The 21,896-nt window shown below is 37.8% G+C and overlaps 1 long non-coding RNA gene across 1 annotated transcript; it reads left to right on the top strand.

Moving 5' to 3' along the window:
• The first annotated feature begins 282 nt into the window (after window positions 1-282).
• LOC138954698 (uncharacterized) lies at window positions 283-1,316 on the top strand. Its single transcript, XR_011451941.1, has 2 exons — window positions 283-701; window positions 885-1,316. It is a non-coding gene; the product is annotated as an uncharacterized lncRNA (long non-coding RNA).
• Window positions 1,317-21,896: the final 20,580 nt, after the last annotated feature.

Below are 21,896 nucleotides of genomic sequence, written 5' to 3'. Positions count from 1 at the left end.
ACCCTAACCCTAAACCTAACCCTAACCCTAAACCCTAACCCTAACCCTAACCCTAACCCTAACCCTAACCCTAACCCTAACCCTAACCCTAACCCTAACCCTAACCCTAACCCTAACCCTAACCCTAACCCTAACCCTAACCCTAACCCTAACCCTAACCCTAACCCTAACCCTAACCCTAACCCTAACTGATTTAAAATAATTCCAAATAAATCCAATTAATTCAAAATAAATCCAAATAATTCAAAAGAATTCAAAATAATTGCTATTATTACCCATGTGACGAATGGAATTCGTGTATCGACTCCCTCTCTCATATTAATCGAGACTTCACTAGTTGCGTACACAAAACGAGGTTAAATGACCGAGACTACGTCATGACGACACTGTATACATATGACGTCAACGCTCGCGCCATTAGTCCAAAACTAGTGCAGCGTACAAGAAAAGAATTTGTTTATCTTCATGGAAAGAAATTTAAACGAAGAGAGCAAAAGAAAACAGCGTGCATTGGTATTAATTCGTGAATATGAACTGTACATATATTCAGTTGAGGTTGCTAGGATGCAATGCTCTGACCGTTTCATTGACTCCAAGATGGCAGCAATCAACGAAGCCACGTAGATTGCACCAGCATATGTTTCACCTTCCGTGGACGGATTTCCACATTTTTGCGATCTCCAAAGGTCCACTAACCGCAGGTAAAACACGCTAATACATTTTAACATTATTGATTCACAGGAAAACACAGGTATTGTTCATTTTTCCATGTGTTTGTGTCAGTCTGTGAACTCTTGTTTCTGTGTTGTTTTAGAGAAACAAATTGAATGATATCGATGGAAATCATACTTGATAATAACAGATATTGCACGTGTGTGTTGCAGAAGGTGCAAGTGTACAGGGGTGTACAATGCTTGTGTAAATGATGTCGTGTGAACACTGTGGGAAGGGCAACGTCAGCGGTAACCACGGAAGGAACCACCAACGTCCCCAAGTGTCACCCAGATCGAGTTTATCATGATGAGTAGTCTACTTTATATTTTGTGAACATTAACACACCTTCATATCTTCATTTGTGTAAACCGAAATACATTTGCAACGAGAAGAAGAAGTACGTTCCGCGCTTCGATATCAAACGTCTACGCAACAAGAAGAAGAAAGACAATGTTGTTACGTGTGTGTGAAATCACATCAGCGAAATCATAATCTATAAAACTTTCATTTGAAGATTCTAAGAGAAAGGGATTGATGTCTGCAAGAATGATCATGTGCATGTTTTTGAAAGTACAGAATTATTAAATTTCTTATTACTTCTTTGCACTTGTCTCTGTTAAACACTGATCAGCCCTAGAACGAGAAGCAGACGTCACAACCCAATAAATCAAATTTGTTTCAAATAAATCCAACTAATTCCAAATAATTCTAAATCAATCCAATTAATCCCAAATAATTCCAAATAAATACCAATAATTCCAAATGATTTCACATGCTCCCAATTAATTACAAATAAATCCAATTAATTCAAAATATTTGCAAATAATTCTAAATAAATCCTATTAATTCCAAATGTTTCCAAATGATTTAAAATAATTCCAAATAAATCCAATTAATTCCAAATATTTCCAAATAATTCAAAAGAATTCAAAAAAATTACTATTATTACCCAATAAATCAAATTTGTTTCAAATAAATCCAATTAATTCCAAATAATTCTAAATAAATCCATTTAATCCCAAATAATTCCAAATAAATACTAATAATTCCAAATGATTTCAAATGATCCCAATTAATTACAAATAAATCCTTTTAATTCAAAATATTTGCAAATAATTCTAAATAAATCCTTTTAATTCCAAATGTTTCCAAATGATTTAAAATAATTCCAAATAAATCCAAAAAATTCAAAATAAGTCCAAATAATTCAAAAGAATTCAAAATAATTACTATTATTACCCAATAAATCAAATTTGTTTTTAATAAATCCAATTAATTCCAAATAATTCTAAATCAATCCTATTAATCCCAAATAATTCCAAATAAATACCAATAATAATTCCAAATAAATACTAATAATTCTAAATGATTTCAAATGATCCCAATTAATTACAAATAAATCCAAATAATTCCAAATATTTGCAAATAATTCTAAATAAATCCTATTAATTCCAAATGTTTCCAAATGATTTAAATTAATTCCAAATAAATCCAATTAATTCCAATTAATTAAAAATAATTTAAAATAATTCAAAATAATTACTTTTAATACCCAATAAATCCAATTTGTTTCAAATAAATCCAATTACTCCTAAATAATTCCAAATAAATACTAATAATACAAATAAATCCAATTAATTCCAAATATTTCCAAATAATTCAAAAGAATTCAAAATAATTACTATTATTACCCAATAAATCAAATTTGTTTCAAATAAATCCAATTAATCCCAAATAATTCCAAATAAATACTAATAATTCCAAATGATTTCAAATGATCCCAATTAATTACAAATAAATCCAATTAATTCAAAATATTTGCAAATAATTCTAAATAAATCCTATTAATTCCAAATGTTTCCAAATGATTTAAAATAATTCCAAATAAATCCAATTAATTCCAAATATTTCCAAATAATTCAAAAGAATTCAAAATAATTACTATTATTACCCAATAAATCAAATTTGTTTCAAATAAATCCAATTAATTCCAAATAATTCTAAATAAATCCAATTAATCCCAAATAATTCCAAATAAATACCAATATTTCCAAATGATTTCAAATGATCCCAATTAATTACAAATAAATCCAATTAATTCAAAATATTTGCAAATAATTCTAAATAAATCCTATTAATTCCAAATGTTTCCAAATGATTTAAAATAATTCCAAATAAATCCAATTAATTCAAAATAATTCCAAATAGTTCAAAAGAATTCAAAATAATTACTATTATTACCCAATAAATCAAATTTGTTTCAAATAAATCCAATTAATTCCAAATAATTCTAAATCAATCCAATTAATCCCAAATAATTCCAAATAAATACCAATAATAATTCCAAATAAATACTAATAATTCCAAATGATTTCAAATAATCCCAAATATATCCAATTAATTCCAAATATTTGCAAATAATTCTAAATACAAATGTTTCCAAATGATTTAAAATAATTCCAAATAAATCCAATTAATTCCAAATAATTTCAAATAATTCAAAATAATTCAAAATAATTACTTTTATTACCCAATAAATCCAATTTGGTTCAAATAAATCCAATTAATCCCAAATATTTCCAAATAAATACCAATAATTCCAAATGATTTCACATGCTCCCAATTAATTCCAAATAAATCTAAATAATTCCAAATATTTGCAAATAATTCTAGATAAATCCTATTAATTCCAAATGTTTCCGAATGATTTAAAATAATTCCAAATAAATCCAATTAATTCCAAATAATTTCAAATAATTCAAAATAATTCAAAATAATTACTTTTATTACCCAATAAATCCAATTTGTTTCAAATAAATCCAATTAATCTTAAATAATTCCAAATAAATACTAATAATTCCAAATGATTTCACATGATCCTAATTATCTACAAATAAATCCAATTAATTCAACACATTTGCAAATAATTCTAAATAAATCCTATTAATTTCAAATGTTTCCAAATGATTTAAAATAATTCCAAATAAATCCAATTAATTCCAAATAATTCCAAATAATTCCAAATAATTACAATTGTTACCCAATAAATCAAATTTGTTTCAAATAAATCCAATTAATCCCAAATAATTCCAAATAAATACTAATAATTCCAAATGATTTAAAATAATTCCAAATAAATCCATTTAATTCCAAATAATTCCAAATAAATCCAATTAATTCTAAATAATTCCAAATAATTACAATTATTACCCAATAAATCCAATTTGTTTAAATAAATCCAATTAATCCCAAATATTTAAATGATTTCAAATGATCCCAATTAATTACAAATAAATCCAAATAATTCCAAATATTTGCAAATAATTCTAAATAAATCCTATTAATTCCAAATGTTTCCAAATGATTTAAATTAATTCCAAATTCACTATATCACTTAAGGTGATTATGAAACGGTTAGTTACTACTAACTAACTAACCACACCACGATCCACTCTCGCAGTCATACAATTAAATAGAGACAACAAAAGTATAAGTTTCAGACGCCTGTTTATGTAAAAACTCGCCACCTCCCTCGAGACTTCACTCAAATATGTTCTTTTACGTTCACAAAACGTAAAAACCAATGGTCACTGACAAAATGCCAGTTAGAATATAGAAAATTATAGTAACACGCTGATCCCGTGTAAAGTTAGGAAAATATGACTGTTCTGCTCAAAAGTGCTAATTAATGCAGGTGTCACACACCCCACGTTGTCACTACTCGAATATAATCACAGATAGCAAAAATGACAACGGTGGTCAACGGGGTGCATAAGACATGGTGCACTTAGCTTTCTTTGGCCACTGGGTGGACGGCCTGTAATTAGTCTTTTTAGCCTCCACAACTGCTCCGTCGAATGAAGTGCTGGTTAGCGTGGTGACGAAGCAGGGAACTGTGGAGACATCAGGCGCCGCACCCAGTCGCTGGTTAGCTGGTTAGCCGGTTCGCTGGTTAGCTGGTTAGCCGGTTCGCTGGTTATGTCCGGTCCCGGTTACAACGACTGCAGCTAGCAGTGTCCCGCAAAAGGCAGCCAACAGAAGATGGCAAGGCTGCAACAGAAAGCATCGGTGCACTAAACATGTCAGCTACCCCTCAACCTCCACCTTTAAACATGTCATCTTTACATATCTCATTGTTACACGACACTTGAGATTGCCACAAGTTCTCAAACGTCGTATAGTTGTGTTCTTTTATTCTACGTCGCCCGTCTTCGCAGCAGCAGAAAACAACTCGTCAAATTGAGTTCGAGGATTTATTCAGCATTCAATACATACAACTGCACATCGTAGCAGAACTCAAATAGAAGCTTTTTTAACCTTCAAATCGCGCTGGCATATATAGTAAATACTCAATCTCGAGAATATTCCAAACCGAACACGATACAACTACATTATACGAGCCGCGCATGGACTAAACTAGCGACATTCTTTGTGACGTAGATCAAAAGCGCCGACGCACTTAATCCGAGCGTACGCAACGAACTCACACCAAAAACATCGTGGTAAACAACTTGTTTTGACAGGACTAGAACGTTCACCTGCATTCTCGTCCAAGCATAAATATTATGTTTACAAAATATAATATCGGTACTTTCCCACAAAGTACAAATAAGTCAACTACATGCAACACACAAAACTGAACCAAAGCTCAGCAACGGTAGCGTTTCCTAACATTACCCCCAACACCAGAAGAAATTTACCTAATTTCTTTCAATCATTGAAACGCTACCTGTACACATATTATGTATACATAACAGATTGAAATCCAGGTATGTACATTAGTCTGTTGGAGAATGAACACAGTTTTACTCACATACTCGGCTGAGAAAATCTGCTCCAACATTGTCTGAACCCTTAATCGATTCCACTCGCATATCAAAGTTCTGCAAGTACATCACCCACCTCATGATACGATTATTCACAAACTTCGCAGAGTTCAGGTAGGTGAGGGGTTTGTGATCAGTCTGAAGCACGAATTTCACCCCTTGGAGGTAGAGTTCAAATTTCTTGATTCCCCACACAATGGCTAAACACTCTTTCTCCATGGTCGAGTAGTTCTTCTCGGCTCCTGACAGCTTCTTGCTGGCATAGCTGACCGGAAACGGTTTACCTCCATGCTCTTGCATCAGCATGGCGCCGATCCCTTCGTCCGATGCGTCTGTACGCAAGATGAACTCTTTGGCAGTATCAGGAAGGCGTAGCACCACTGTTCACCATGCCAAAAGGCATCCGCAGGCACTCATATGTTCCGTCTGGAGTTGCAAAGGCGGTCTTTGGTATGTCGTCTTCGCGCACAGGAATCTGCCAATATCCCTTGCTGAGATCGATCTTTGAGAAGATCTTACTGCCGGTTAACTGTCGGAATAGATCAGTTGCCGTCGGCATTGGTTCAGGGTCAAACACGGTGATCTTATTGACTTTCCTGAAGTCAATGCATACCCTGTTTGTGCCGTCTTTCTTCTTGACCACAACAACGGGAGATGAGTAAGGGGATGATGACTCACGGATGACCCCCATCTTCAACATGTTGTCGATGTCCTTCTTCAAGGATTCCCGAGCCTGAAACGGGATAGGGTATGGTTTTGACCGAACAGGAACGTCAGATGTGAGGTGGACTTCATGTTCGACCAAGGACGTAGAGCCTGGAACATCACAGAACCTATGGGTGAAGTCGCCCATAAAATCATGCAGCTCCTTCTGCTGGTCTTCTGTCAGGTCAGGTCCTAGCTTGACGTCATCCACTCCCTCTTTCTGGTGTAGGTCTCCCAACTCCAGTAGTTCCTCACCGTCGAACTCGTCTAGTTCGGCTGGTTCTTCCACACTTGCTGCGACCTGTACTGCTTCCGGAGGTCTCTCCACATACAGTTTCAGGAGGTTAGCGTGGTAGATCTTGGACTTCTTGCCGACATTCACCTTGTAGTCGTTGATCCCTACCACGGCCTCAACCTCGTATGGGCCTTTCCACTGCATCAGTAGTTTGTTGTGATCAGTGGGAAGCAGTATCAGCACTTTGTTACCTGGTGTAAACTTCCTGTTTTCGGATTTGCGGTCGTAGTAGTGCTTTCCGCTATCCTGAGACTTTCTCAAGTTTTCTCTCGCAATCTCGAGAGTCTCCTCCAGTTTCTCTCGCAACTCGAACACGTACTGGTAACTGTTCTTCACTTCAGGTGTGTCCACATCTTTCGTCCACAATTCCTTTAGTATTTGCATCGGGCCTCTCACGGTCCGCCCGTACATCAGCTCGAACGGGGAGAATCCAGTGGACTCTTGTGGCACCTCCCTGTATGCAAATAGCAAGGCATTGATGTAGCGATGCCACTGCCTTGGCTGCTCACTGCATAGTTTCTTCAGCGTGGACTTCAGCGTCGCATTGAATTTTTCGACCAGCCCATTGCACATCGGGTGATAGGGTGTCGTAGTCAAGTGACGAATGCTCAGCAGCCTGTTGACCTCTTCCATGCATTCAGAGACAAACTGTGTCCCCAGGTCTGTGAGGATCTCTTCAGGAACCCCAATTCTGCTGAAAATGTCCACAAGTGCCTCGGCAACAGTCTCGGTGTCAATTTTCTTCAGAGGCACGGCTTCTGAGTACCTGGTTGCATAGTCTACCAGGGTCAGTACCCAACGATGACCCTCTTCACTTGGCGGTTTGATCTCGCCGATGAGGTCAATGGCCACCCTCTTGAAAGGTCGGTCGATCAAAGGCATCTTCTGCAACGGCACTTTCGGGACCCTTCCTCGAGGTATGGTTTTCTGGCAAATATCGCACGATCGGCAGAATCGAGTCACATCTGCATGCAATCCTGGCCAGTAAAACGCAGCCTGGATTCTGTCCGATGTCTTCTTGACCCCCAGGTGACCTCCCATAATAGAGTCGTGGGCCACCTCCATCACCTGGCGCCTAAGCGGTTGAGGCACCAGAACTTGACGTAATGGCTTCCCACCGTTGACTCTCGCGTGCTGGAACACTCTGTACAGGATCTTGGCCTTCACTTCAAATTGCACAGTGCCTTCGCCCTTAGTCATCTCCTTGACAGGACGACTCCTGTACTTTGTTAAGGTCGAATCAGCTTCCTGTAGCTGAATCAGCCGATCCCTGTCCACGACAGCAGTTGCAGAACTGTTGGTGACCCTGAGTGGCGTAGTTGTTTTGTCCTTCTTCGCCTGGGCTCTGGTCGTCACAGCGCTTACAACCTGCGGCTGGTCGCGGCGATGCACAGTTGCTCTGTCATCTCGTAACAGTTCGCTGATATCTTCATTCGCGAATGGCAGTGGGTCTTCCTCCTCAGCAGCAGGCTGAGCTGAGCCCATTCTCCATTCGAAATCAGGGTCATCAGGACGTCTCGCACCCCCAATGTTCCCAATTAGTAGATCGTACAAGGGCTTCTTCAGGCAGACGGCCTCAACTTCTCCGGTGAAGTATGGAGTATCGATCTGGATTTTTACCACTGGTGCCTTCACGCATTTGCTGTCAGCCATGAGCGTCCACTTGAAGTCACCAGTGAACTTCTCTGTTGGCACCAGATCCTCTTTGACAATGACTCCATTGCAGCCCGAATCTCTGAGAACAGTCACTTCCTGCTTCTCAACAAATCCCTTCGACACGGGCATGTTCGACACTGACACAGCTGCGCTGGCGACGACAGAGATTGACCTGCCATTGGCGAGTAGAAGCTGGCCATCAGATATACATTCTTCCACGTCCGATGGTGTATCCACTTGCTCGGCAGCCCTTGGTAGTATGACGCTGCTCGCACATACTTGTTGGTTCGAGCCACTCGTTTGCCTCTTGTTGTCGTAATATCTCCGTCGATGTTCTTGCGCTTTGTCATTGACATGTCCGTTATTTTTCTTTTGGGGACAGTTGGCGACTCGGTGGCCCTTGGCATTGCAAAGGAAACACGTTATGTTCTGCCCTTCATTGGATGATGGTGCGGACTCAGTTTGTCCCTTGGCAGGTTGGTTTCCCTGGTTCCCGCTCTTCTGGAAAGGTTTCGATGACTTTGACGTCCCCAGGGTCCTTCCATGAGCAATGAGATAACGCTCAGCAGCATCAGTAATGTCCTTCAAACCCCGCAGTTTTTGCTCTTCCAAGCGGGTCGCCAGGTCCTTCGGGCAGGCATTAAGGAACTGCTCCTTCACGATCAAGTCCCGCAGACTCTCGTATGACTGCTCTTCACCTGATAACTCCACCCACTTCTGCAGGTATGACGACAGGCGCTCCACAAACTGGCTCGGTGTCTCTCCAGACAATGGCTGGCATTCGCGGAAGCGTTGACGGTAGCCCCTTTCAGTGAAGTTGTAGCAACGCAACAGAGCTTCCTTCAGTACATCATAGTCTCTGGCGTCATCATTTGAAAGTCTAGTGTAGACCTCAAGTGCTGCCCCAGTCAAATGTGCGCTGAGTTGAATCGCCCAGTCGTCGCGCTGCCATCTAGCACTCTCGGCGAACCTCTCGAATCTTGCAAGGTAGCAGTCGATCTGGTCCTTCCCGTCAGCGAATGCTGGAAGTTTCGGTGCCCTGTGTAGCATTTGCTGCTGGTTATCTCTTTGGCGTGGTGCCGCTTGCTCATTTTGAACACGCACCATTTCTGTCTGAAGCTCTAAGCGCTTCGTCTCCATTTCTATCTGGAGCTCTACGCGTTTCAGCTCCATTTGCCTTTCTTCACGCTGTGCTTCTCTTTCTTCACGCTGCGCTTGTCTTTCTTCACGCTCACGCTGCGCTTGTCTTTCTTTTTCTTCTCGCTCACGCTGCGCTTGTCTTTCTTCACGCTCACGCTGCACTTGTCTTTCTTCCCGCTGCACTTGTCTTTCTTCACGCTGCGCTTGCAGTCGTGTCTGGGACTCGACGAACTCCGTCAGCTGCTTGCCTTTCAGTCCCAGTTCAACTCCTTTTGCCCAGAACTCAGCCATTCTGGTCTTTTCCGGTGCGTTCGTCTGTATTATTTCACAGCCACGAGACGAATGTAGTCTTCTAAAAGAACACAGTCTCTACTGCACCTCCGATGCTTCTCTCGTCGCTGTTCACCTTCGTAGACGCAGGCTGCCACCCTCCTCGTCTAACGTGACGGCGCACTCTGCTCACGATACGTACACGACGTACCTCAATCGTATTTCGTAGTATTAATGCACTAGCTCCGCGACGAAGTCCGTCTCGTCCAAACGGCAGCTAACCTCTGTAATCCCGATACACTCCGGCGTCGCTCACCGTACCGAGCTGCGGCGATTACCAAACTCTTCACCAGTCACACCGAATCCACGGTTCCGTAGTCTCAATACTGATCCCTCAGGATACACCCGATTGATGGCTACCTCCTGTGACTGTCTTGACTGTCTTTGTTGCTGGAAAACCCTTGGCGTTAAACGTAGATCCCGGCTTGGCCCCCAATTGTTACACGACACTTGAGATTGCCACAAGTTCTCAAACGTCGTATAGTTGTGTTCTTTTATTCTACGTCGCCCGTCTTCGCAGCAGCAGAAAACAACTCGTCAAATTGAGTTCGAGGATTTATTCAGCATTCAATACATACAACTGCACATCGTAGCAGAACTCAAATAGAAGCTTTTTTAACATTCAAATCGCGCTGGCATATATAGTAAATACTCAATCTCGAGAATATTCCAGACCAAACATGATACAACTACATTATACGAGCCGCGCATGGACTAAACTAGCGACATTCTTTGTGACGTAGATCAAAAGCGCCGACGCACTTAATCCGAACGAACGCTACGAACTCAGCGTGGTAAACAACTTGTTTTGACAGGACTAGAAAGTTCACCTGCATTCTCGTCCAAGCATAAATATTATATTTACAAAATATAATATCGGTACTTTCCCACAAAGTACAAATAAGTCAACTACATGCAACACACAAAACTGAATCAAAGTTCAGCAACGACAGCGTTTCCTAACACTCATCGAACACGTGGGCCTGCACAAACGAACTTTTTACAACAACAAAACAGCCATTTTTCGTCCTTCTCTCCCTATCTGCAAAAACCATATACAGATTAGTATTTTAGCGTCACAGAGAGCAAATTATGCGCTAACCTGGAAAGAACAACAGAGAGTATTTCATTCCACAAACACAGACTCGTCAACAGCGTTAAACAATGATTTATTACCTCAAAAAGCCTATGAATGTAGCACTCTCATGGAAGCAAAACCCGCTTCCTCCCTGGAATGGCCTCTGTTCGTCAACAGTGACACAACATCCAAAACCCCCTTGCCGAATACTTTAAGCGGTGAAGTCCATCATCGCACGGCGAAGGAAAATTGACGACTCGTCCTCAGCGAACATGTAGCGGTGAGAAGGTGATATCTCGTTGAAGTTCCTCTAGAGTGCCGAATATTTTATGCGGTGAAGACCATCATACTCTAGAAAACGCTGCATCGATCCTTCTTCCCTTGCCGCTGAGTGTAAAGTGTCCAGTTATAGTGTCTCTGACAGACAACCTAGCCAATAACACGTGACTGCCCTTGTCACATATCAAGTTCAGCTATCGACAGTTTCTGCCTCGCAAGCAGAAGCACGCACGCGGAACACTGAATTAACGAAATTCCCGTGCGCGCTGTCAGCAAAAAACCGACTCCCCCTTGACAAAAATTACCACAGGCGCTTTCTGTCGCAATTGACCAAGAGAAGGCACCCCACCGAGTGACACTTTCTTGGTCTATGTCACTAGATCGTGACACCAATTAATTCCAATTAATTCCAAATAATTCAAAAGAATTCAAAATAATTACTATTATTACCCAAAAAATCAAATTTGTTTCAAATAAATCCAATTAATCCCAAATAATTCCAAATAAATACTAATAATTCCAAATGATTTCAAATGATCCCAATTAATTACAAATAAATCCAATTAATTCAAAATATTTGCAAATAATTCTAAATAAATCCTATTAATTCCAAATGTTTCCAAATGATTTAAAATAATTCCAAATAAATCCAATTAATTCCAATTAATTCATAATAATAATAATAATAATAATGCAAACTTTTATAGCGCTATTCTAGAAAAATGTCTACTCTTAGCGCTTTACAATACATACATCGACCAAGCATACTATACACGCACAGGCAAAGAAACCGACCAAACATAACCAACAAACTATACATGCACAGGCAAAGAAAACGACCAAACATACAATACACGCACAGACAAAGATAACGACCAAACATAAACAAACATACTATGACCAATCATAACCAACATACTATACGCGCGCAGGCAAAGAGAACAATCAGCACATGTAATAATTACTGACAACTAATGATGCAGGCATACAATGACAATCCAATACACAGCCTAGGCACAAGAACCACAAAAGGCTACTGTATAAAAACGTGTCAACAATACTATTTACACACACACAAACAGTGCTGACACAAAGCGCAGAAAATATATATACACGTTATTTTAGGCACTAGGTAGGGGGTGAGGTGGGGCGGGATGGGGTGGGTGGGGAGATTCAAAATAATTCAAAATAATTACTATTATTACCCAATAAATCAAATTTGTTTCAAATAAATCCAATTAATTCCAAATAATTCTAATTAATCCAATTAGTCCCAAATAATTCCAATTAAATACTATTAATTCGAAATGCTTTCACATAATCCCAATTAATTAAAAATAAATCGAACTAATGTCAAATATTTTCAAATAATTCTAAATAAATCCTATTAATTCCAAATGTTTCCAAATGATTTAAAATAATTCCAAATAAATCCAATTAATTCCAAATAATTCCAAATAATTATAAATAATTACAATTATTACCCAATAAATCCAATTTGTTTCATATAAATACAATTAATCCCAAATAATTCCAAATAAATACTAATAATTCCAAATGATTTCAAATGATCCCAATTAATTACAAATAAATCCAATTAATTCAAAATATTTGCAAATAATTCTAAATAAATCCTAATAATTCCAAATGTTTCCAAATGATTTCAAATAATTCCAAATAAATCCAATTTATTCAAAATAATTCAAATAATTCAAAAGAATTCCAAATAATTACTATTATTACCCAATGAATAAAATTTGTTTCAAATAAATCCAATTAATTCCAAATAATTCTAAATAAATCCAATTAATCCCAAATAATTCCAAATAAATACTAATAATTCCAAATGATTTCACATGATCCCAATTAATTACAACCAAATCCAATTAATTGCAAATATTTGCAAATAATTCTAAATAAATCCTATTAATTCCAAATGTTTCCAAATGATTTAAAATATTTCCAAATAAATCCAATTAATTCCAAATAGTTCCAAATAATTCCAAATAAATCAAAATAATTACTATTATTACCCTTTAAATCCAATTTGTTTCAAATAAATCCAATTAATTCCAAATAATTCCAAATAAATCCAAATAATCCCAAATAATTCCAAACAAATACTAATAATTCCAAATGATTCCAAATGATCCCAATTAATTACAAATAAATCCAATTAATTCCAAATATTTGCAAATAATTCTAAATAAATCCTATTAATTCAAATGTTTCTAAATGATTCCAAATAATTCGAAATAAATCCAATCATGTACTTGTCTTTAGCCAATCACAACATCCGTGCCGAAATTTTAAACTCAGATCTTGAAAAAATTGTAAATTGGGCAGAAACATGGAAGGTAGCATTTAACCATGCAAAAACTGAATTGGTGAACTTTTGTACACAAAGAACCCCTGATATCGCAGATCTAAACTTTGGCAATACCACCCTTGAAAGTTCTCAAAATCACAAACACTTAGGAATAATAATACAAAACAACTGTAAATGGGATGAACATATAAAATCTCTTGTTGCAAAGTGCAGAACTCTTGTAGCTTGCTTGCGTACATACAAATATAGACTGAGTCGAAAATCATTGGAAATTATGTTTAAATCCTTCATTCTACCACACTTTGATTATTGCGACATAATATGGGACAACTGTAGCAAAACCCTCGAAAAGTTAAACCTAGATGCAATACGAACAATCATCGGAGCTGTCCGCGGAACCAGTCACTTGAAGCTTTACGGAGAATCTGGACTCCAATCATTATCTGAAAGGCGTAACCGTCATAAACTAACAATGTTCCATAAAATTATTCACGACAAGACCCCCCCATACCTACAAGCAGCACTCCCACCTCTCGTAGCAGCCAACAATCCCTACCACAGACGCCGCCCCTTAGAACGAAGTATACCCCCACATCGAACAGAAACGTACAAAACATCCTTTTTTCCTTCGACAACATTACTCTGGAACCAACTACCTGAACAAATACAGTTAACCGACTCCCTCGGGGAATTTAAACATTACTTAACAAAAGACGACACACAAATTCCCGTTTACTTCTACAGTGGCAGTCGACAAACACAAATAATCCACACAAAAATGAGACTTAATATTAGTGATCTAAAGAAAGACTTAGTTGAGCGACACCTTGCGGAAAACAGCGTATGCGACTGTGGTGATGTAACAGAAACTGCAACACACTTCTTACTAGAATGCCGTTTACACTTAGCTGCAAGAAACAACACAATCAACAAACTAACCAACAACCTCATACACACAGATATTCTACTCCATGGAAACCCCTCCTTGCAAACAAAAATTAACAAAAAAATCTTTTTAACAGTGCAGGAATTTATTGGACAGTCCGGCCGTTTCGAACAGATAAACATGTGAAGTGAAAGCAAAATCGATACGTCTACTCGTCTCTCTCTCTCTCACTCTCTCTCTCTCACTCTCTCTCTCTCTCTCTCTCTCTCTCTCTCTCTCTCTCTCTCTCTCTTTCTCTCTCTCTCTCTCTCCCTCTCTCCCTCTCTCCCTCCCTCTCTCCTTCTCTCCCTCCCTCTCTCCCTCCCTATCTCTTACTCGCTAACATCATAAATATATATGTATTCTTAAACGGATTTTTGTTTTGATGTACAATTTTTCTTTCATGTTTGCTTGCTTTTCATTTAAACTGTACAATAGCCGCCATTTATATGTAATTTTCTAGAAAACTGTAAACACCACTATAAGCATTATGCTTGTTGTTGTTTACTCAATATGCGTTTTTTGTAAATAATGCACAAACGTTGAATAAAACAGTTTAAACCAAATAAATCCAATTTTTTTTCAAATAATTCAAAATAATTCAAATTTATTCCCTACCATTCCAAATATTTGCTAATAATTCCCATTAATTCCATAAAAATCCAATTAATTACAAATAATTATAAATAATCCCATTTAATTTCACTTAATTAAAAAAAATGTTAACTAATTTCACTTGATTACACTTATTCCAATTAATTATAAATAAGGTTAAATAATTCCACTTCATTACACTTAATCCCACTTAATTACAATTATTTCCGGTAAATTCCAATACATTCCACCTAATTCCAGTTATTTCTAATTAAATCCACTTAATTCCAATTAATTACAATTAAGTACAATTAAATGCAAATAAATCCACTGAATTCTAATTACTTACAATTAATTCCACTTAATTACACTTAATTCCACAATATTCCACTCAATTCCACTTACTTCCACTTAATTTCAATGATTTCAATTTCATTCCACTTAATTATAATTGATTCCACTTAAGTTCACAATATTACACTTAGTTATAATTGTAATTCAATCAAGTTTGCGTTTTAATGAAACAGATCCTGTGATTGGTCAGAATGCCCCAACTCATTAAAAATTACAGGTGACTAATTGTCGATAGCCACTCGCTAAAAAATCCATTAACAACCTGCTGGCGAGGCGCATTGATTGTGACAAATGGATTGTACATAATTCAGTATTAGATGGTTTAATCGCATGTGTACAGATTGGTTAGCCATACTTGTAGTATCACTACTGGACGGCGGGGCCTAGTTTTGTAAGGCGTATCTTCATTGGCTGCTGTAGCCAAGGGGAGAGAAATAGGGTAGCTTCGTGGCGTGTGAAGACAGAGCGTTCTTGACATCCGAGGAAGACAGACGTGTTGTCTCCGCGTTGGGCGAGAATGCTGCTCACCGCGAACACTGTGGTCTAACACGAGAGACTAGTGTGGCGGACGAACCATGAGTGGTTCTGGGCTGTAAAGATACAGGTATTTATTGAATTGTATTTTGCTCAATAATATTGACTGGTGAAATGACTGGAAGAGTCATGTTGTAAATTGGGCTGGAAAAGCGTGCGCCGCTGTGTCAGCCATGTTGAAAAGGAAGGTCGAATGTTCTTTTGGTAATGAAGTTACTTGTAAATGAGCTGGTGTAAATAATATATCCGCATAAGTTAGTGGACGGATAGTTGAACAGTATTGGAAAAGAATAGTAGTATTATTTCGTAGAAAAGTTTAGCTAAGAATTGAGACTTATGATAGCCTAAACTTTTTACGCAGCACCCCGGGTCAGAGTGATGGGTGGGACCACTGGACAGCGGGAGAGAGAGAGAGATGGGCATCCCCTCCTTGGCGCTACGAAGTGATGTTTGAGAGCGCAGGGTTGTAACGACGCTGGAGTACTGGGAACTGGGTGAAGCCGCACCCCATAGCCACCACGAGCGGTATTGCGTGGGTGGTATGTATTCCCGGGTATGTACCCGTTAAGTTTGTGGAGTTACGATACGAGTGAACTGCCACCGAAGAAACATAATTGTGGAGTCACTGTACGTGTGAACTGCCATCGAAGAAACATGATCATAAGTTTGTGGAGTTACTGTACGAGTGAGCTGCCACCGAAGAAACTTAATCATAACATTGTGGAGTCACTGAATGTGTGAACTGCCACCGAAGAACCATAATCAGCGAGAAGATTGTGTGAGACGTAGACGACGTCAAATTAAAGTATTACGCGACAAGTGATGTGCGTAACATGACACTGTAGTAAACAGGAACTGTAAACACTGGCATAATTGTGTGGATCAGGAACATTCATCTAATGTGAGACAGTTGGTCTCCGACGTGTGTTAAGATATTATTCTTCTTATATATGAATGAACGTGATCTGTAGAATGCAAGAGAAATAATATGTTTGTATTATTGTTGTGGTGATTCATTACAGGAACGAGGGCAAAGGGCATTGAAAGTGTTTATTCTTTGTGTTTTGTCTGAGTGTTGTGTGTGAAGAATAGTTATATAGTAAACAGAGTAGAGCACGCATATTTTCCATACACACACACATACCTGAAATTTCATCCGTAACATTGATACAACCTCAACTAGTCTCGGTTAGCTTTGAGGGTCATTTTACAAGTAGGAAATATGAAGTACCAACGAAATACCGAGACCATTAGGTATGCGAAGTGATGACGTCGAATACGTGTCGTAAGTTGATGCATGAATTCTTTCGGACTACGTCACTCAATTCCAAAGATCGCTTTTTTGATGAAAAGAATTTGTTTTGCGTTTGCTGTCCAGAAACCCGTCAAAAAAGATGGGAAAATGTATGTGAAAGAAAACAAAACAGGAGGAGAGTGATACGATAGGAATACAGAGACATATTTCTTGGGACTTGACCCTTGCAGGTAGGTGGACTGAAAGTAGTGTGTGAACAGAACAGAACCAATTCTGTCTGTTTACCATCGCATGAAAGCAGGAAAGAGATCGTCGTCAGATTGAATTACAATAACATTAACACGCTTCCATTTGAAACTTCGAGGTCTTCATCGGGGATTGACGCCCTCCCAAAGTCTGATTGAAGCCCTCCGTTGCTTCGCTCCGTCGGGCTTCAATTACCTTTGGTCGGGCGTCAATCCCCGATGAAGACCTCGAAGTTTCAAATGGAAGCATGTTAATGTGTAATTATATCCACTTCTTTACCCTTAAATATAATTAATTACACTTAATTACACTTATTTACATTTATTTTCATTTAAATACCCTTAATAACACTTAATTACAATTAATTAAATTTAAACACCTTTACACGTAATTACATTTAATTCCAATTAATTCCACTTAATTCCAATTAATTCCAATTAATTACACCTAATTACACTGTATTACACTTTTTACACTTAATTCAAATTAATTGCAATTAATTCCACTTCATTCCACCTAATTCCAATTAATTACACTTAATTCCAATTTATTTACACTTAATTACACTTAGTTACACACTTAATTACACTTAATTCCAATTAATTATAATCAATTACACTTAATTCCAATGGATTTACACTTAATTACACTTACTTACACACTTAATTACACTTAATTCCAATTAATTATAATTAATTACAAATAATGACACTTAATTACATTTCGTTACACTTACTTACACACTTAAATACACTTGGTTTAAACTGTTTTATTAAAACATCTTCGTTTTTCGTTTTTCCCAACTTTTTTCACTTTCAGTTGATACCCATCATGCTCACAGACTAGATGCATCAAGCAGATTTCCAAAAGACCCAAAACTTAATTTGTTATGAATATTTTACACCCTTTTCACTTGGCGTACCAAACAAAAAAGTCTAAAAAATTCATAACTAATTCCATGTTCACTTTTATACCCATGTGCACACATCATTATTTACTCGCTTTCACACAACAAACACCTCAGCAGTCTCAAACATCTTCAAACTAGGCTTTTACCTCTTCAAAATGTCAACCTGCAAAATCACTCATTCTCTTCCAAGAACAAAAAATCTTCATTTTTCACTTTTCTCAAATTTTCTAACTTTCAGTTTATACACATTATGCTCACAGACTAGATGCATCAAACAGATTTGAAAAAGACCCAAAACTCATTTTATGAATATTTTACACCTTGTCTATCTACAAAATCACTCATTCTCTTCCAAGAACAAAAAATCTTCATTTTTCACTTTTCTCAAATTCTCTAACTTTCAGTGCATAGCCATCATTCTCACAAACAATATGCATCAATCAAAAAAATAAACTAATAAAAGCTTGATTGCTTACACAATATTTAACAGCTTAGGGTTAGGGTTAGGGTTAGGGTTAGCTTTGGGAATAATGATTAGGAATAACACTAAGTCTTAGGATTAGGGTAAGAAATAAGAGATTAGTCATTAAGGTTAGGAATAAACGTTGAATTAAAAGATTAGGGTAAAGCATCAGGATTAGGGCAAAGATTAGGGTTCGGGTTTCTGTTAGCCATAAGGATTAGGGTGAGGAATAAGAAAATAGGGTGAGGATTAGGGTTAGGGATAAGGGTCAGGGATGAGCATTAGGGTTAAGGTTAGTGTTAGAGATAAGGATTAGGGATAAGGGAATAGGGTTTGGGATAAGATAATAGCGTGAGGATTAGGGTTAGGGTGAGGATTAGTGTTAGGGATAAGGATTAGGCATAAGGGAATAGGGTGAGGATTAGGGTTAGGGATAAGTGAATAGGGTGAGGATTAGGGTGAGGGATAAAGGAATATGGATAAGGATTCGGTATAAGGTTAGGGTGAGGGATAAAGATTAGGGATACGGATTAGGGAATAGGGTGAGGTTAGGATTAGGGATAAGTGAATAGGGTGAGGATTAAATTAGTGATAAAGGGATAGGGTGAGGATTAGGGTTAGGGATAATGAAATAGGGTTAGGGATAATGAAATAGGGTTAGGTATAATGATTAGGGATAAAGGTTAGGGTTAGGGTTATTAGGGTTAGGGTTAGGGTTATGGTTAGTGTTACAGAGAAGGATTAGGGATAAAGGAAAAAGGGTGAGGATTAGGGTAAGGAATAGGGTGAGGAATAAGAAAATAGGGTGAGGATTAAGGATAAGGGAATAGGGTGAGGATTAGGTTTACGGATTAGGGATTAGAGTTAGAGATAGGGATTAGGGATAACGGAATAGGGTGAGGATTAGGGTTAGGGATAAGGATTATTGTAAGGAATAATGATTAGGGTTATGCTTAGGGTTAGTGTTACAGATAAGGATTAGGGATAAGGGAATAGGGTGAGGATTAGGGATAAGGGAATAGGGTGAGGATTAGGGTGAGGGATAAGGGATTAGGGTGAGGATTACGGATAAGGGAATAGGGTGAGGATTAGGATTAAGGATAAGGGAATATGGTGAGGATTAGGGTGAGGATTAGTGTTAGGAATAAGGATTAGAGATAAGGGAATAGGGTGAAGATTAGGGTTAAAAAATGGGTGAAGGATAGGGAATAGGGTTAGGGATTAGGGATAGGGATTAGGGTTAGGGATTAGGGTAAGGACCCTACTTTACAAATCAAAGAATAGGTTAAAAATCAAAAACTGCAAAAAATTATTAAAAACACAACAGAATAACCACGTTCAAATGTAAGCACAAAAGGTTTTTAAAAAAAAGGAATACAAGTTTTTGACTAAACTTGACTGACTTGACCTACTTCTTTTACTCACTTAACTTACTGACATGAAGTAGTTGACCTCTGTGCTTGACCTACTTACCAGATTGCCTTACTTGACTAACTTATTTGACATATATTTTGACTTATTTGACCCATTTAAGTAACTTGACTTCCTGACTTGGCTGATTTTACTAATTTGACCCAAAACACTTGACCTACTTATTTGACTGACTAATTTGACCTATTGAGTTCACCAACCTACCTGACGTATTTACTTGACTAAGTAAGCTCATCAACTAATTTGACCGAATGACCTAAGTAAATCCGATGAAAACTGACCTACTTACAGACTGAGCTACTGACTGACCTACTTACAGACTAATCTACTGACTGACCTACTTACAGACTAATCTACTGACTGACCTATTTACAGACTGAGCTACTTACAGACTCATTGAATGACCTACTGAAGGCAGACATACTTACATACTTTGATGCCAGCCAGCCAACCAGCCAACCAATTAGCCAGCAAGCCAACCAATTAGCCAGCCAACCAAATAGCCAGCAAACCAAATAGCCAGCAAACCAGCCAATAAGCCAGCCAACCAGCCATCCTCCCAGCCAGCCAGCCAACCAACCAACCAACCAACCAACCAACCAATCAACCAACGTAGTGACTTACTGACTTACTTACGTAGTTACTGACTTACTGATTACTTGCAGATTACCTGCTGATTTGTCAGTGATTACTTACTGATTACTTACTGATTACTTACTTACTTACTTACTTACTTACTTACTTACTTACTTACTGACTGACTGACTGACTGACTGACTGACTGACTGACTGACTGACTGACTGACGCACTTACCCACTTACCCACTTACTTACTGACTTACTAAGTAACCACTGACTAAATAACTAACTAAGTAACCTACTTAACTGACCTACTTAATGACCCAATTGATTACTTATTTACTTGTATTACGTTGTTTGGCACTTACTAATTGACTCTTTAAACTGTTTAGTAAATGCACGAAGTTTTATTCTTAAATGGTTTTATTCTCATTTGGTGTGATTTACAAATCGTACTATATGAACCCCCCGGGCCGCAGGCCTTGGATATAGTGATTGAGAAAAAAGCTATGTTCTCAAATGGTTCAATTCTTATTTGGTCTGACTCTGAAATGTTACAGGTATACTTTCCCCCCCCTGGCCGCAGGCCTAGGATTTAAAAAAGAAAAAAAAATTATTTAGGGGAGCTAATAACGTGTTCTTAGCACAGTTTTTGCTGACAGGAGTTGCTCCTCTTTGACCGTTGGCTGCATTTTATTCACTGTTTTGCTCCATTTTTTATTTTTTTAATTTTATTTAGGGGAGCTAATGACGTGTTCTTAGCACTATTTTTTGCTGACAGGAGTTGCTCCCCTTAGACCGTTGGCTGGAGTTTATTCACTGTTTTACCTATTTTTTTAAAGTTTATTTAGGGGAGCTAATTACGTGTTTTTGCTGACAGGAGTTGCTCCCCTTTGACCATTTCTTTCCTTGTTTCTTTTTTCAGCCTGCCAGCCAGCCAGCCAGCCAGCCAGCTTACGTAGTGACTTACGTAGTGACCTTTTGTAGTAGTGACTTGCTGACGTAGTGACTTGTTTTTTTACTGACGTAGTGACCTTTAGTACGTAGTTGTGACCTTTTCACGTAGTAAATGACCTTTTTGTTCTCAAATGGGGCAACTATTCTCAAATGGGCAAAAATTCCTAAATGGGGCAGTGACTTTATTATTCCGGAATGGGTCACCTATTCTTAATTATTACTATTCTCAAATGGTACAAATATTTTTAGGGGTACAACACGTGGTTTATTTTTACACAAAACGGCATCAAATAGAC

This window comes from Littorina saxatilis, unplaced genomic scaffold, assembly GCF_037325665.1.
Source record: "Littorina saxatilis isolate snail1 unplaced genomic scaffold, US_GU_Lsax_2.0 scaffold_490, whole genome shotgun sequence".
In the NCBI taxonomy this organism is placed as follows: Eukaryota; Metazoa; Mollusca; class Gastropoda; order Littorinimorpha; family Littorinidae; genus Littorina; species Littorina saxatilis.
The sequence above is the reverse complement of the archived record's forward strand: the minus strand, read 5'-3'. Positions and strand labels throughout refer to the sequence as shown.